This window comes from Gopherus flavomarginatus, chromosome 7 (assembly GCF_025201925.1).
Source record: "Gopherus flavomarginatus isolate rGopFla2 chromosome 7, rGopFla2.mat.asm, whole genome shotgun sequence".
Classification (NCBI taxonomy): domain Eukaryota; kingdom Metazoa; phylum Chordata; order Testudines; family Testudinidae; genus Gopherus; species Gopherus flavomarginatus.
Genome location: NC_066623.1, coordinates 111,428,689 through 111,447,704, shown reverse-complemented (window position 1 = coordinate 111,447,704; position 19,016 = coordinate 111,428,689).

Sequence of the window (19,016 nt, the reverse complement as noted above, 5' to 3'; positions counted from 1 at the left end):
TAAAAGGTTTATTTAATTCCAGGAAGCAAAAAGCACTTTCCTGAAATTAGCATGAGTTGTATCATGGTGGCACCCAGAGATCGCAGCTGAGATCAGGACCCCATTGTGTTAAGCGCTGTACGCATGTAGTAAGAAGCAGTCCCTGTCCCAAAGAGCCTGCAGTCCCAATAGACAAGACAGGCAGTAGGTGGGAGGAAGGAAGTGTTGCTGTCTCTGTTTTACAGGTGGGGAACTGAGGCACAAAGAGATGAAGTGATACCCAAGGTCGCACAGTCTCTAAGGCAGCGTTGGGAATTCAGCCAAGACCGTCTGCATCCCAGTGTAGTGCCTTGACCAGAACACAGCCCTTCCTTTCTCCAAGCTTCTATCCATGGTTCCCAGACATCCAATCTGTTATGTTAATCCCAGAACAAACTGCAAATACTGGGGATTATAGCACTTCCCTACCTCAAAGGTCTGTTGGGAGGATAAATACAGTAAAGATTATTAAGTGCTCAGCTGCTACAGTTATGGGGGCCTTATAAGTGCCTAAAACAGGTCCTGCAAGTGCATAATAACATTCAGGAGAGAAGTCCTGTTGACTTACATTGGACCGCTCATAGAAGTAAAGTACTGTGTGTGCATAAGTGGTTGCAAGTCTGCAATAAATAAATAGCTTTTCTGAATAAATTCGGAATAAATTCAGTTTTATTTTAACCCCCTTCCCCTCAATTTAATGTCTTGTGCAGTATTCAGTACTTTGTTGAGGCTAAACAAATAATGGATGCTGTGCATCTGATTATTATGACTGGTTGAAATTTGGAATAAGCATTGAGATTGCAAAATTAGGAAAAATCAAAGAGGGAAACGGTCAATAAAATGTTCTCAGGTTTCCCTCTGTTCTTTGTTCTTTTAAACCAATGATAGAGCTGGTCAGAATGTTCCAGATTTCAGAATTGGAAAGACTGGGAATTTTGAGAACCGTTAGAAACAAAGAACAACCAACCAAAATTCACAAATTCCCTCCTCCCATTTTTTTCAACCAGCTTTACGTATTATCCGTTACATTTGTAAATTGAAGACAACGAGGGACTAACTACAACTGTGCAAATGATACTGCTGGAACCCAATTGAGTCGTACCCACAATCAGGCTGAGTTTAACATTTTAGTGGGACTGTAAAAAGTAAGCCTAGGATGATGGACATTTAAAGCCCTTGCTCTTCTGCAGTCCCCCTGCCCCCCATAGACCCATCGATTCTCAGGCCAGAAGGGATCATTGTGATGTAGTCTGACCTCCTGCAAAACACACACCAGAGAACTGTCCCAAAACAGTTCCTAGAACAGATCTTTCAGAAAAGCATCTGATCTTGATTTAAAAATCATCACCGATGGAGAATCCCCCATGACCCTGGGTAAGTTGTTCTGATGGTTCATTCCTCTCACTGTGAAAAATGTGTGCCCTTATTTCCAGTCTGTTAAAAGAGCCCTTCTTCCCATCTGGCCCATTTGCTCAGGTTTTGTTTTTTTGTTTTTTGTTTTTTTAACATTTGGAGCCAAATTTGGCCCTTTGAGCTATAATATTTGGAGCCTAAAATAAAATTTGTTCGGGGTTGGGAGAGTAAGTGGACCTTTGCCCTTAATCTTATCCAGACTGACTTGTCCAAACCCTAAATTATCCCTTTCACAGTATTAAACTTTCGCATAAAGTCTCTTTCGAGGAGCAGTGAGCAGCAGGGTCACATTTCACATACAAGGTAGTATTTTAAAATGCCATGCAAGACCCTAGCAACAAACTCTGGGTGGGGTGAAATGGATGGGAGGAATTTACATGCGTCTCCTACTAAAGGTTTACCAACACACTCGTGCAATAATAACTAACATTCAAGAGGACTGGAGCTTCAGCTGGGGTACGCTGATGTAGCTCCACTGGCCTAGGAGCTAGGCTGCTGCACACCAAGTAAGGATTCTTGACCAATATATTTCCCCTTACTCTTAGATGCTATTTCTAATATCCTTTGTTTTTCAATGCAATAGGGAGGGAAAGCTGTTTGCTTAGCCCTGTGCTGGCTGGCCATTCATTCAAATGTGGAGTTTGAAATTGCAGCCAGATGCCTATAGTCTTGGATCAATATCTTATCACGCTTCCCGCGTTGCACCTATCAATGGACTTTGCAGACAGTCCCAGATCATAACTTGGGGGGAAGATTATTGACATGAGCAGCTGCTGCTCTGTGGTGACATTCGGAAACCAGCGTAAACAGACCCCGAGGACTCAGCCCTGACATAAAAAACAACGTGATGGATAGTCCAGGGTGACCACTGGCTCCACTGGCTGGAGGACAAGAGTTAAAAAAAAAACAGGACAAGCAATCCGCAACCAACCTAGGAAGATTACTGCCATAAAAGCAATGCTGGAAGGGGCTAGTTATCAAGTGGAAAACAAGAAAGTACAACCAGCTCCCCAGTCACCAGATTTAGGGGGCTCTGGTTGGAAGGTTGACACTCCTGTGGGCCATTAGAGCCGAAGCAGAAATGGATGCAGTAATCCAAAACATATTGAGTCTCTAGGTTACCATGAAATATAATGCAGGAAGAAATGAATTATTTTCAAAGGGAAGCTGTAGAAAGCACATATAGATTTTTTTTTATTGGAACTGTGTTATCAACAGCCTCTCTTAATAGTCGAAAACAGCTTCTTTTGTTTTTTACAGCGTTTTAAAGATCCCTGTGGACATAGCTATAGGGGTGGGAGGCAGAGGGGTGGGGGCAGACGTTAAGGGAGAATAGATTGAGCAAGAGCAATGCTGGCTTCTTTTTGTCTTTATCAACAATTTGGCTGCAATGTTAATGGAACTGCATTCCTGCTTAGAAATGGTCGCGTGTCTCCATAATGCTGCACTGAATCATTCTTTAAAACTAGACGTGAGCCTGGCGTCGAAAATCTCCGGGTGCTGGATAGCTGGACCTAGTTTTTGATCTGAATGTTTGGCCTTTATCGTTGCAATGAGATGAAACCCAAACGCCAGGCATAAATGACTTTTGGGTTGTTCCGTGTCCCCAGAACTGAGCCCGGATGTTGCTGCTTGAGCTCATCTCTGGTTTAAATGCCTTCATTTGCTTTTTTGCTTGTTGCGAGTTTTCACCGGCTAATGACACAGAAAGAGTGTACAGGAAGGCCAGTAAATGAGAATAATGTGTGAGAGTGTTCGGATGCTTAAAAGGAGCATTTCCAAATCCAGGCAGATAGAAATTCTATTGACTTGAATAGCTCAGTGACATTGACTGGGGGTTGGGCCCTCTTCCCCTATTTGTGTGTTGCGGTGCTTGCTCGTAGGAAAGGTGTATACACATACTCTATTGTCATATCACCACAAATCATCCAAATATCATGGTCCCAATACTCCCCTGTCCTTGAGAGACTCTCTGCACAGAGACAGCCTATGAGGAGGGCAACAGAGGATAAGCCCTGTCTGTGATATTGATCCCCGTCAATATCAGCTTACGCCAGTTCTCCTACCACACTGCAGCCTCCAGAAGAGCCCATGCTGCCACGGAGATAGCGGGATGATAGGAAGCTGGGAGCACAGAAAGAGTCAATAGAGACCAGGACATCAAAGGTATTCAGGTGCCTAACTCCAATGGGAGTTGGGTGCTGTCACATTCTGGAGTGCAAATAAGACCAGTGATGGGTTGTGTCACTGTGTGCCTTCTAACCCTAAGTGCTTCAAAGGGCTCTGCTGCTGTGATTCTCTTGTCTGGATGCTCCCAGCCAGCATACAAGCCCACTTTCAGTGTCTGTGGGCTAAACAGCTCCGATTCCTGCTTGTTCCCTCCAGCCACAGCTTTGGTTACACCTGGCAAGGTGACCCCAACAAACTCACAGTCCCAGATTTTCCCCAAACGGTGTGGTCTGCAATGTCCAGCCCTGTCCTGGACCATTGAGATGTCAAGTTTGCTTGTTCTTTTAAGGGTACAATATCCTGCCACTTGCCATGTTAACTGGAGTGAACCTTCATTTGAAATCAAACACAGCACTGAGTGGGCATAAATAACTGTGTCATTGCCAAAAGGGGATAGGAATTTACACAAGTTCAAGAATAAAGGATAGAGTCAGAAGAAAGGGCTACAAGCCAAATACAAATGAAACACACTTTGTAGAGGTTAAGACTTAACAAAACAAGCTACTGGCTTTGTTTAAGGCAGTGTCCTTACCAGTCTTCCTGCCAGCAAGATGGCTGACCACACCCCCGCTGGCCATGGTCTCCCACAAAGTCCAAAGTGCTTGGTTTCTTTGTCTGCTGAAGTGAAAGATAACTTGGGGTTCTTCACCCCTTTCTTTATAGTCCAGAACAGGTGCCTATATACCTTTGGGGATCTGGACCCAGACCTCTAATGGCTCTCCTGAGAGCCACAGTTTCCTTGGGCCGAAATGTTTGCTTGGTCACAGTGCATTAAAGCAGGATCTGTTGGAATCACAAACACTGGGCTAGATTCAGTCTCATTTGAGCCCTGTTGTGAAGGGACAAGTGATATTTAGGCCTGAAGCCAGAGGTTGCCCTGCCTTTTTCTGAGAGGGAGTGATGAAGCAGAAACACCGCAAACCTAAACTCATTGTTTTTTCCAGCACCAAGAGTGGGAATATCCCCTGGGCCATCAGTTGCAGTACTGTTAGGTTAGCACCACGTTCCTCCCAACATTTCAATTGGCTAAAGCGGGATACAGCAAGTGCCACTTAAATTTGGCCTGTCTGTCTCCTGGCAGATGGAGATAGGGGGACAGCCGGGTCAAACATGAGTGGGCCTGCAACCCTGCGTGCCAGGTCACAATGCCACTTAGTTTGGGGTCCCTATCAAATGGAGATCCTAGGGAAAACTGCCTCTTCCCCTCCCTTGCGCAGGAAGCCCTGACTGAGGGAAATGTTCACTTTAACTTGGACAGGGGGCTTTGGGAGCGGGGGTCAAAGTGGGACAGTCCCATGAAACCTGGGACTTTTGGGAGGTCTGGCACCATGCAGGAAATTCAAGCCATGGTCTGCATATGGCCCTTTGGAAGGGATGCTAATAAGCAGCAGTGTTGCCAAGTTTCGTGATTTTATCATGGGTCTGCAATCTTTGGTGTTTTTCCTCAAAGTCCCAGCTCCTGGAGTCATGGAAATACATGAGAATCTCAGCTTTCATAAAAAAACGGAAGTTTCTGGCCCTCATGGCTTCACAGGAAGGCTTGCAAAGGTAACCCTGAGTTCATCCTAATAGCTCAGAAACCAGAATGCAAATAAAAACCATTATTTTTTTTTAAATATAGAACTCATGATTTTTAGGCCAATCTTCTGATTGTTGCTTGATTTTGAATACTTGGGGTTGGCAATACTGAAGCAGAGACAGGCACTCATAATTTTCCTATTCCGGAAGGGTGACCTGACGCTATAGCTTCAGTCATAAGGATTTTATTTCAGATTATGAGAGAACAAATTTTTTTAAAAAGTACGACCCAGGAGAGAGAGCACAGTGTGAAGGTGCTTACCAGCTACACCAGGCTACATTTGCATGGAGAATGGTGGCTGCCTTCGGCAGAGTCTCTAGAAATGTAAAGGTTCTGTACACAGAAAACAACAAAACCCAGTTACGTAATGACATACTGCAAGCCACAACATTCAGATCATTTCAGTGAACAGAAAATTTCAATAACAGGTTTGAGAATGATGTGATTAAAATGTAAATGAAAAGTTTTCCCCCAGATTTCTTTCTTTCTTTCTTTCTTTCTTTCTTTCTTTCTTTCTTTCTTATCTCTGTAGTCTCTATGTACCATCACTGCATTTAGCGGCTCAGTGTAAGAAATTATAGATCCTGCTTCAACATAAAAAAGAAAGAAAAGAAAAAAGAAGAACTTTACCTTAAAGGTTTGGCTTAACGTGCTTCCAAGGTTAAAACCAACATAACGGCAGAATCTACTGGAATCACAAATACTGGGTCAGATCAAGTTTCACATAAGCCCTTTTGTGAAGAGTTAATTGGTGCTTAGCCTGGACCCAGGCTCAGGAGTGAATTTCACCCAGTGTGCACAGATATGGTACAAAATAATTTCAAAGCACTCAATAAACAACGCACTACTGATTAATTAATATTTTATTTATTATGAAATCATAAATAGGTGCCTGTCCCAGGTTATGTGCGCCCTGGTGTAAATCAATTGCATTAAAACAAACCTTAAATACCATGAGCTGCTTTTCCTAGCATAGCACATGCCAGCAAATAAAATAACTCTCACCCAGAAAACTGCTTCCACCCCTTCTTTAAATGCCTAAGACAAAAGATGGGCCTTGCTGCATTGAGGCTAACAGAGCTATGATCTGGCAGGCTGGGTGGAGGAGCAATCTCCAGAGACAAGATCTCATGAAGCAACCTCATCGCTATCTCAGGATTGGCCAGGAGGCAAAAAATTCAGTGGGCAAAGTTCTGTAGAAAACAGGGAGTGCTGTGCAAAAAGAGACCGTATAACCATGGCATCTTCCCAAAGAGAAAATTGCCTGGGTTTCTGCAGCAGGATGTGTATCCTGAGTAACAGAAGCTGTGACGGGGAATGCTCCGGAATTTTTTTCTTGAATGCCAGTTTTCCGATCTCCTGGAAGCTTTGGGGAGAATGGCACAGATTTATACGCCGTACATTTCCACAGCTCTGACTCTCAGCGCAGTCCTGCATGGGCGTCCTTTACTTCAGTATGAAATGTAACTGAGATTGCCCTCTAGGAGCTATTTGAAATGGCTTGTGATGATGTAAAAACAATTAGGCAAAGCATATTTTTGTTTATGCCTTCCCCCACCCGATCACTTATCAGAGAGTTTTAGAACTCCCTGGCCAGCCATGTTATTAAAATGTCACACTTGGAGCTAGGACCAAACGAATCTCACAGGGTAGATTCAAGTCTCTGTTGCCCCGAGGCTGACGAGGGGGTGGAGAAAGGGGAGATGAATAGAGAAGGAGGGAAAAAGCCAGAATAATGTGACATGGGTGTATGACAGGTTCAAACCCTCTGGAAGTCAGCTAGAGTTTTTCCATTGGCTTCAAAAAGCTTTGGATCAGGCCATAAACTCATTTACTCCCCCGCACCTACCCAACCCCATGATAAATAAAACCTGGGCATTGTCATTAAAAATATTTCCAGGATCAGCACTGGCATTGGAATCAGTGTTTTGCAGCATGATGCCATCAGCTAGAGTAATTTGACAGATGACCTAAGCACTGTGCGGCAAACGCACATCTCTGAATTGCAGGCTGAGGTTGTGGGGTAAGTTTAAGACCTGATCTGAATTGTTCTGTTTTCCAGGCTTACTGGTGGCTGGCTGCACTCTGGAGTACATGAGAACCAGCCTCTGCAAAGCATGGTGTATGTAGGATTTGGAAAAGGGTGGAAAAACAAGGGTTTAATTCTACCACTTGTACTCCTGTGGACTAATGGCTTATGTCATAACATGTTCCATTGTTAAACAATGAATGCAGATTGCATTGTCTGTTGTCTTAATTGTAAGAACTTCCTGGGAAATGGTTTTCCCATGCAGCAAAAATTTTGGGAATTCAAAAATTTTTACCCTCCGAAATCAAGCCGAAAAGTTGCAACCTCAAAAATGTTCACAAAAACAACAACAACAACAAAAAGTTAAAAATATTGGTTTGGGTCAATCAGAGCATTCCATTTCGATTCCAACCTTTTAATCCTTTCTTGGCTTTGTTTTCAGTCTAATTAGCTTGCATGTTGAAACAAAAAGCTATTCGGGATCGGAAACTCTTTTTCAACATGGTTTTGAGTTGGGGGGATTCCTTGAAACCTGTTTTACAAACAGCTTTTGGTTTCCACAAATTGGCGCCTTTTAGCGAAAAGCAAATTCCCGACCAGCTCCATCAATTGCCTTTTGGAATAGTCCTGTGTGGTATTTGTGTTCACGGAGGTCCGAATGTTTAGCCATTGGGCTGCAGTGCAGGGAAAGATACTTCCGAGTCCTGGCCCTGGGCAAAGTGGGTAGAAGGAAGTGCAGTGGGAAAATGACATGAGCCATCAGGGAGGAAGAAGACTGGGGATGTTAGCTAATGCATGGAGACGTAAGGGAAATTATTCTGTGTTTATACCGCACCTAGCACAATGGAGTCTTGCTTCATAACTGGGGCTCCTTCCCATTACCATAATATACCTAATAAACAACAGCACAACAGGGTCCTGGTCCATGACCAGGTTGCCTTGGCATTACCATAATACACCTTATAAAGCACCCAGCCCAATGAGGGTGCTGGTCCATGATGGGCTCCTTGGTGTTACTGTAATGCAAACAACAATAATAATATTTAGTCAGAGCAGCCCTAGAGCAGAACCTCAGCTGCTGTATGGGCACAGCCCTGTTGTGGCAACTCCGCCCGTTTACATCAGCTGGAGATCTGGCTCAAGGCGCAGCCTGCTGGCAGGAGTGAACTTCTGATATAGGGCCTGGGCCTGGGAGATAGTGAGGTACCACTAACTGCTGCCAGAACAGAGCCTTAGAGCCTATGGAGCACTGTGAGTAGAGTGCTGCATATTGTAGAAATTAGATGGGTAAGGTCGACTCGTCCGTCCCTTTCTGGAAACAGGGTGGTTGATCCCTAGAGGACGTTAGAGTTTGGCCAGGCTAGAGATTGTGTCCCAGGTGATTCGTATATCTTGGGAGATGAAGTTGCAGACTCATAGCAATGCTGTCATGTTCCCTGTCCCCTCCTACCACCCAAAACGACCCCAGTTATATCAGTGAATCAAATTTCTGCAAAGAGCCATGAACCTGAGCAGAGGAATACTCTGATTATAGGCAGACATACACAATGCCAACTTCCCTCCTCACTCCCCACCCCGCACACACACCTCTTTGTCAGCTTAACGAGCCCAACAAGCTGCATGCAAACAAGGGCAGGCAGGGAGGGGGAATTGTGTATTTAATCACTGAAGAAAAGGGCTGGTGATGTTTAGTACACATGGCCTGTCCTTGGGAAATTGTAGCCGGAGGGTAACAAAGTGTCCGGCTCCTCATCTGGCAGGGAATAGACTAGAGGCTGCCTTCCTCAGTCATTTCAAATAAATCTCAGTTACTGATACAAAAGGCTCTCGGGAGGTCATTGATAACCCTCAGTATGAAACCCAAACATGACTGCTACCTCCTGCTGGGGAAGGAGCAGGTTTAGAAGGGGTTAATTAGAAGGATAATGAGCTAACAAGGCTTCATTTCTGTTCAATGGCTCAATGAGGAATTCATTAGAGGGGCTTAATCTAACTGAACAATTCCAAGGTTTAGAGAGATTGGCCATTGATTGGCTACTGGGCTATTTATTTGGGGGTTTTCATTAGGCAGAAGGTCTCCTTTATTTATATTTTAAGGCCATTATTGGATGTACTGCAAGCAACAGCATGTTCAAGGCTGGATTTAAAAATCATAGCAATAAGCAGGAGAAGAAATATAGGATGAGATCTTCTACCCCAGTAGAATTTTAGCTCAAAGGGTATGTCTATACTTCAATAAAATACTCACCACGGGGTCCACAGCCTGGGCTCCAGCTGGATCCTGAACACTTATGCTGCAGTTTTACAGCCCCCACCATCCTGAGTCACTGACATGGGCCAGCCAGGGGTGTTTCATTGCAGTGTAGACAAGCCCAAAGAGTTTACAATTCAAATGCAGCACAGAGGTAACTGAAAACTCACCGCGGAAGCAGAAAGCAAGCTACAGGAGAGCCAGGGCCAGATCCTAGGAGGTTTTTAGGTGCCTAACTCCCACTCATTTCAAAGTCACAAAGGTATCAACCCCCCAAACTTCCTTTGAAATCAATGGGAGGTAGGTGCCCAAATTACTTTGTGGATCTGGGCCTGAGTGGCTCCTGCAAAGTGTTGAATATCCTGGTTTCTAGCATTTGCAGATCACACACTCAGGCTTTTTGCTGGCTGTCGGTTGAATTGATAAAACAGGCGCAATTTACAAGCCTGTTTCTGCCGGCTGCCCTCTGTGGCCCGGCAGGTCAATGGGCATTGGGGACATTCACCCCTTGAAGGATGCTGTCCTATGGAGGCAGGGAAAGACCGGTAACAAATCAGTGGTGACCACCTGTGTAACAGGGAATGAATTATCTACAGATAAATGTTTCCTCCTCGGCACAGTATTTTCATCCTAATTTCTCTCTGCCTTGGCTATTATTTTACTGTATAATCACACTGCTGTAACAGACGAGCTGAGGAGTTAATGTTTGGCTGTAGTTTTGGGCTTGAACTGGAGGCTGAATCGGGGCTAGATTTTGGATCTGGCTGGGCTGAAATCTCTTGAGCTGTTCTTCTGAGATTTTAGCCTCCCAGGGCAGAAATCGAATGACAATTGACAGCCTTGCAAGAATTCTTGTGCCATTTCAGCTACATTTCAAACAGAGCAAGAAAATACTTCCCTTCTGGTTTTGGATCTAGTCCAGAATCAAAACACACATGGGTTGAAAAGTGAACTTTGGGTTTTAGATGATTATTTAACACGGAGTCTGTTTCTTTAACTATGTAAAGCAAGTTGGGTTACATTGTGTACAAAAATGGCTATATTAGATTGTTGCATTGTAGGAAAAACCTATAGTATTCATAGAGTTTAAGGCCAGCTCAGACCATTAGATCATCTAGTCTGATCTATATATTACAGGCTATTACATTTCACCCACTTACCCTATACTGAGGCCAATATATTGTGTTTGACTAAAGCATCTACTCGGATCCAGTTTTGATCTGAAGTCAGGAAGAGATGGAAAATCCACCACTTCCCTTGGCAGTTTATTCCACTGGTTAATCCCCCTCACTGTTAAAAAAAACAAAACATTGTGTTTAATTTCTAATTTAGATTTCTCTGGTTTAAGCTTCCAGCCATTGGTTCTTGTTCTGCCTTTCTCTGCTCAATTAAAGAGCGTTAAAGATGCACGTGCTTAGTGCTGGGGGTTCAAAGGAGTTGAAGGCACTTAGCTCCCAATCAAACAAATAAATAAATGAATGAATCAAATAAAGATGCATTTGAAAACATAAAAGACCAGAATCTGATCTGACTAGCACCTTTGTCAATTGGGATGAAACCCACTGAAGTCAATGAGTCAGAGCTGAGAATTGGAGCTGGTAGGTTTACACCAGTAAATGAGGCCAGAATTGGGCCTTTAATCTTGGAAGCAGTTTATTAGAATCATATTATATTTTAGAAGGCGACATTAGATTACTGGGCCTAAAAAACCCCCACACCAGTGACACAGTAAGTGTGCGCTCCAGTGTATTAGCTGACAAAGCCTAAATTGTTCTTTAATATTCCGAAAGCTGGTGTTAAGCACAATAACAATGATTTTCGCTTTCAATAGGAATCTGACCTCTTGTTTGCCCTCTGCCCTGACCCCAGTCTCTCACTGCAACCGGTCTTGTGGAGCACCAGTTCCCTGCAGCTTCATGCCCCCTTGAAATTATGATCATTAAAAATGTTTTCCTTTGGATTTTCTCCTTCTGATGATTCCTTTCCCTTGCACTTCTTTTCCACCCGGATGTATCTCTTGATTTTCCATCTCATCTATGTTTCCAGTGGATTCTGTTGTTCTTTTGGTGGATAATTGGAAATTGTAGTACACTGTCGTCTCACCTTTCATTCAGTGTTATGCTGGACGTGTGATGCTTTTCTTCATGGAAAAGAGAGGCTGTGTTCTCTAGTGGTTAAAACAAAGTGCCATTTGTTCTGCCATTTGTTTGCAGGCTGACTTGGGCAAGTATTTAACCTTGCTCTGCCTCTATTTCCCATCTGTAAAATGGGGAGAATCATAGACTCATAAAACTGGAAGGGACCTCGAGAGGTCATCTAGTCCAGTCCCCTGCACTCATGGCAGGACTAAATATTATCTAGACTGTCCCTGACAGGTGTTTTTCTAACCTGCTCTTAAAAATCCCTGATGATACTTGCCTACCTGATGGTGATGTTGTGAGGTTTCATTTGATAATTACAGTAACATAAAAACAAGGGGTCATTTTATGAAATGGGAAGACAGTTTGATGAAAGGAAATATTTTGCCACACAATGCGTTGCTGAATGGTGGAACTCATTGCCACTGGAAGTCTTTGAGGTCAAGAACTTAGCAAGATTCAAAGTGGGATTGGACCTTTATGTGGATAAAAAGAATATTCCCTGTTCTAATAGCTAATGTTGACACACATTTTGGAAGGACTATAAGGCCTCATGCTTCAGGGTTTAACCAATCTGTAACTATTAGGGGTTAGGACAAGATCTTCATTGGAAGCAGATTACCCCATATCTGCCCACTGCAGGGTTCTTACATTTTCCTCTGAAGCAGCTGGTGCGAGCCACTGTGAGAGACAAGATGGACCCCGGGTCTGATCTAGTATGTCAATTCTTATGGCTCTGTGATTGTAAAGCAAAGTATTATGGAGAAAATTTTCAAATGTACAAAGAGCAATTAGGCATCCAATTCCTATGGAAAATCAATGGGAGATAGGTCCTTAACTCCTGTCTGTGCCTTTGAAAATCTCCCCCAGCATCATCACTGTTTTTTTCTAGGAGCTGCCTAACTTTATACATTTAGGGGGAAAAAATTTCCCAGCAACTTAGGGCTCCTGATTGCTGTCCGTGATAAGGTTGACTCTCTGTCCAGAATGCTTGTGACCTTAGAGGGTTTAAACAGCAGTGATAGAACCAAGTTAGATCTGGAACTGGATCCACAGTTGAAGTTTCCCAAATTCAAGTAAACCAGCATCCTTGTTTGACCTGTTGCCGAAACAGGTCTGAGTGCAAAGTTTGGATTCTGGAGTTGGACTTCCCCAAAACTTCAGGCCGCCAGCCCCATCTCTAACTAAGACAAGTCAAAATCTCTTTGGCAACTGTTTGCGAACAATTTGGAGGCTGACGATCACAAAAGCTCTGAATTCAGGAATGCAGAAGTGTCTTCTAGTCTGACAGCAACCCAAGCCAGGAGAATGAGACAGCCCCTACAATGAAAAATCAACAGCAAGTATTTGTACCTTTTTCTTTACTGCGGAGCGAGGGCCTGATGCCAGACGGCTGTCTCCATTGCTGTGGGCTCCATTTTGTGCCTACAAACAGTTCTGAGTGTGACTGTTACCACCTAGAGATCGAACAACCTGAAAGTGCCCACTGCGCAGCTGGTGAGCCCTCTGAGTGGGCCATATTGTGATATCAAAATTTAAGGAGAACTCCCCATCAAAATCATGGGGAATCATGGCCATTTTCACCACTAAACTAGCAGTTAAGGGCGGAAGGATGGTCTTGGGGTTGACTCTGGATTCAGACCCAAGAGATCTGAGTTCTATTTCTGACTTTGCCACAGACTCCCGGAGTGACCTTGGGCAAGTCACTTAGTCTCCCTTGGGCTATGTCTAGTGGTGTGGTTCTCAGCTGGTGTAGACATACCCGCTCTAGCTCTCATTGGGACAGCTAGTCCCTACTGCCATTCATGCTCTCGGAGAACTAGTGCAATTATGTCTGTGTGAGCTGGGAATCACACCTCTAGCTCCAAGCGTAGACATAGCTTTAGTTCCTGATCCGTCAAATATTGATACTTCCTTTTCCCCACTCATCTGTTTAGACTGCAAGCTCTTTGGGGCAGAGTTTGTCTCAATATATATGCACTGTGCCTACAACGATAGGCCTCAGATCTCAGGTGAGGTCTCTAGTGCTACTGTACTAGAAATAACAGCTGTGTGTAACATCATTACGCTTTGATTTAACATGGCCATCCACTTTATTTGTTTATAATACTCATTTGCCTTTTACAAAAGTGGGTGCTGGGTTTTTGAAGAGGGCTGGTCGAATGATACAAAGAATGCCTTGCAAATACAGGTAATGGATTCACTGGACGTTTTTTGTGGGCTTGTGTGTTTCATTGTTCGCAAGTACTGAGATGACAACCAGTTTATTCATGATGATTGTCACAAAGCCCCCAAAATTTCACACATGCTCATAGCTGATTATCCAGCTGAAAAAAAAATATTTCTTTTTTCTCTTCTCTTCTCTTCTCAATAGATTCTTCCATGCGCTCATCACTGTACAGTTGTATCCGAGCGCCTGCCAGTCATGAATAAGCAATGCCACTGGCATCTGTCATGTGTTGTCTGTTTGTGTTGTTCAGTTTAAAGAGTTTTAGCCTCCAACCAGGGAGCGCAGATGACATTATGTGACGCAGGCATTATGTAACACACCGTGATTAGCTGAAGCAAACCGTTTGCAAACAAAGCACAGGCTCAGATTTGTTTGCATAATTTATTCAGCAAATACTTATAACTGGAAATGAGGAGTGGCAGCCAGGAATCTGCAAACAGAAAACATGGATTAAATTCACCTGTTAATTTATTTGTGATTGAGCCAGCAAACAGCTCTCTGGTCACGCGTGGCAACTTTGCGAGCTACTGAAGGAAAAAGAGAACTCTCCTAGATTTTACTGTCACTGGTATTTGACCTCTTAAACTTAATCTTTCATTCAGGTTCTCCTAAGTAGGAAGCTATATAATGTCACTATTACAATGTTTGTCGGGAAAATGAGCCAGACATGTTAACTGTGCTGGCTGTGCCGTGAAATCAGTGCATGAATCTGTGCTTGGATAGCATTTTAATTTCCTTGATCAGGAAACTTTGCAGTGCCTTTCCCACACACCCGAACATGTTTATTAGCTAGTTGTACGGTGTGGGAATCTTTTAAAGCAGGGTCTATGTTTGTAACTTGGATCATCCCCTTTTATCCTTTGCAGTTTGGTTTTATTGACTTGCTTTTTTTCAGAGAAACAGTTTAAAAAGAGGAAAAAAAAAGTGCTTTTGCCCTGCATTGTTCTATGAAAGCATCTCCCCTCAGCCCTCACCTTCTGTTCAGAAGCCCCCAGCCTGCGAATAGAGAACAGTAGATTTGTGTTCTCTAGGCTCCAGATGGGGCTCCTTTCTTCCTCTTCTGTAAGTTAATGGCGTCTTGCTGAGACCAACTGGGCATGTAGAGATTTGGGCAAAACTCACAGCGGTGGTCTCATAACCTCAACGTTCCACGGCCTCATCCCAACATGACAGCCAGCCCCTCTTGGAGGACATAGATGGCTGTAATGTGGTGCCAAAGGGTACATGAAGGGTTACATTGATTACAGGGCGGATGGATTTGTTTATCAATTGTTAAATAAATGAAGATTATCCTAGACCACCAGCAGGCAAAGGTGCTCAAGAAAGACCCTTTATCCTGGCATTCAGAGGAGACAAGATCCCATTTGGCTGATTTATATGGTTCTGCCGCTGAATCAGTAATGAAAGAAAAACCTGTTTTGATCATCAGAAAGATTCTTTTTTTTTTTTTCATTTATTTAAACCGGGTCCACCTCTCTTAGTATTGCAAGTTTATGGGACAGATCCACAGTGGGTGTAAATCAGTGTACCACCACTGAAGTAAATGGAGTTCTGCTGATTTATGCCAGCTGAGAATCTGGCCTAATTACTTAACAGCCAAAAATTGTTGTACCGCCACTATATATGACTACAGCTGCCTACAGGATAGAGTTGAGGCCAAAACTGGCCACTGATGATTTGTGGAATGGATATAAACCCTCATGCTTCAGGGCAGAAGCAAACCTCTAAATACTGGTGGTCAGGAAGAAATATTCCCCGCAGACAGGTTATTCCATAATTCCATTACAACTTTACTCTGAAACAGGTGGCACTGGCGAGTAGTCGTAGACAGAAACTGGACTAGATAGACCATAGGTCTGATACAGTTTTGCAATTCCCATATTCCTCAGATGTAAGGTGTTGTTGGAGTGCTAGGAGCCGGCACAGAAAGGAGTGTTTTGCAGATCTGCAAAATCTTCATAGAGCTTTAGTGAGCTGTTGAGCAGTCTCCAAGGGAAGTGACAGAATTTATTATTATTATTTTTTTATTATCACAGTAACACCTAGATAAGTGGTTCTCAGCCTATTTACCATTGTGAGTTGCATATGCATCTCTCTGTATTATGTAGGCCACACCCACGCAATATATATACTACCGGTATGGCCCTAAGCATGTCACATGGGCTGCAGCGGTATGCTGATTGGGCCACAAGAGGCCCGTGGGTTGTCAACCCCCGATCTAGAGCTTCTAAACAAGGTCAGTGCCCCATTGTGCTAGGTGCGGTATATGTACAGAGTATGGGGTAGCTCCTGCCCCAAATTGCTTTCAACCTAAATAGACAAGACTGAAAAAAGGTGTGAGGGGAAGTGATTTGCCTGAGGTGACATGACAGGTTGGTGTTAGACCTGGGAATAACACTCAGGTCTCCTGACTCCCAGTCTAATACCTTATCCTCTAGGCTATGCTGCCTTACTTAGAACTTGCCTGGACACAGCAGTAGGTACATTAGGAAACACCCCTGCATTGACTGGGCTGGAATAGAGACCTAATAGATTTTTCTCTCTCTCTCTTTAATTTCTTTGATTCTGTGAGGAAACCCACCAAATCCCTATTTGGGGATTTTGCTAATTCACTCGCAAGCAGCCAAATTACCACCCTATGGACAAAGTATTGTAGAGACTGATTATCAAGAGAGAACATTCCACTGCCACTGTACCGGGGAAGTGCTGTCGGGTTTCATGAACAAAGATTTTTAAGAGCAGCCAAGGATGAAAATTCATCCCATTAGTGGCAGGAAAATATCTTCCCTGGAAACTCAGCGAAAGAATCAAGAAACAAGGCAAACGGCTCTATGAAGAGAACCACAAATAACTGCAAAGGCTGTAGAGCGCATGCCAGGGAAACAGGACCTACCGAGCTTTACTTCATTCAGGTCTGCCCAAGACTCATGTGGCTGGCGGCAAGCTGCGTGAGAGGAGGCCACAAGAAGGGTGCCTAGCAATGGCCTTGATTCCTAAGCTGGCTTCTCTGCTGCTCATGCTGGAGGTGAAAATTGTCCTACTCAACCAATCAGAATGCTCAGGTCCCAGTGTTGCAAATTCCGATTGAACATCTTCAGAGGCTACCAGTGTTCATCTGGTACCTGCTGCCATTTTGCAGCACTCAGATATGTCCGACATATGAGCATACATCAGCCACTCTCAGGACATCTAGCATACATGGGGCAGGAAAGGGGTTAAGAAAGGCTAGAATGAAAAAGCAATTATGAGGCCCATCATTTATAATCTACTGCAGCTCCTACTGAACATCCTCGTTCGTACGTTTACTAGATATTTTACGACCCTTTTAAGGAGCTTTCCCATACGTAAAGTGGCACCATATCCCTATTTGCTAAATCTGACCTCCAGGCTACCTGTGCTTAATGGAGCAGACGGCCAGCAAATTAGATCCAGTAATTGACCGTTTTCAGAGCAGCTGTTGTCAGGTACCACCTGTTCTTAAAGAAGGTTAAGAGAAAGTAACTTGGGGCCAGATTTTGCCTTTGGATACTCCTGTGAATTGTACATTGAAAACATGGGAGAATTTCATGCATGAATCTTGTTCTTAATAAGGGACTTTCATACTGAAGAAAACTCTTAAATTAGAGGTGAACCTAAAAGATCTCTGTGTCTCTCTCTCAAGGGTTTGCCACAAATTCTCTCACGTCATTTCATCCATCAAAGTCATAACGCTGTGTCTGTGATCCCATAACCATATCCGTGACAACACAGTGGTATGTCACAAACAAAACTTACTGACATCACCCCAGGAGCTGCTGAAGGAGGAGATACTGGGGAGTGGAAGAAATCCCGAGTGAAGCCACCAGACTCTGAAAGAAGGACCCAGAGGGGAGCTCACCATGCAAATGACTTTTTGTATAAATGTTCTTGTTTCAAGTTTCTTCAGGTGCAAAATCTCCCTGTTTGACAGCCCATCAATCACATCTGGGGGCACCATCAATAAAGCTGCCCCTGTATTTTCCTTGGGTTTGAAGAAAGAAAAAAATCCAGCGGTTAATATAAAATTAACTCTCTTCAGGCCCGCCCGGGGGGGGGCAAGAGGGGCAATTTGCCCCAGGCCCCGGGCTCCGCAGGGGCCCCCACGAGAGTGTTTCAGGGCCCCTGGAGCGGGGTCCTTCACTTACTCCAGGGGGCCCGGAAAACTCTTGCGGGGCGGGCCCCAGAGCTTCTTCCGCTCCCGGTCTTTGCCGGCGGGGGAGTCCTTCTGCTCCGGGGGGAAGGACCCTCCGCCATCGCATTACCGCCGAAGCGGGACCTGCTGCTGAAGTGTAACCCGGTCTTCGGTGGTAATTCAGCGGTGGGGGCCCTTCCGTTCCGGGACCCGCCACCAAAGTGCCCCAAAGACCCGCGGCGGGGGTCCCCCGCCACCAAATTACCGCCGAAGAGCGGGCTGCACTTCGGCGGCAGGTCCCGCTTCGGCGGTAATTCGCTGGTGAGGGGCCCCCGCCGCGGGTCTTCGGGGCACTTCGGCGGCGGGTCCCAGAACAGAAGGGCCCCCCGCCGCCGAACAGGGCCGGCTCTAGAATTTCGCCGCACGGGGGGCGCCCTGCCGCTTGCTGGTCCCATGGCTCCGGTGGACCTCCCGCAGGCACGCCTGCGGGAGGTCCACCGGAGCCACCTGCCGCCGATGGCCCCAGGCCCTTGGAATCCTCTGGGCGGCCCTGACTCTCTTACATTAAACAAATCGTTATAGGAGTCTTATTTTTGAACCATGATGGCACGAATTTACATTTCCTTGTAAGGCACACATATATTAGTCCAAATTTAGCCCTTGTGTGTGTTAGATGGATGCCTCTCCATTAGCATCTCTGGGGATGCACCTGTTTATCCTTGGGGGAATTTGATTCCTCATTCCTAATGCCATTTGACAACTGCACACTGGGAAGTGGTGCAGTGGGAGTCACAAACTGGCAAGCCACTGCATCTCAGCAACCAATAGATTCCCAGATTTCAAGGCTAAAGGGACCACTATGATCATCTACTCTGATTTCCTGCATAATGTAACCCAGTGATTTGTGCAGCTGGTCCAATCACTTGTTGGCTGAGCTAGAAAGACATCCAGTGGTGGAGAATTTACCACGATCTTTAGT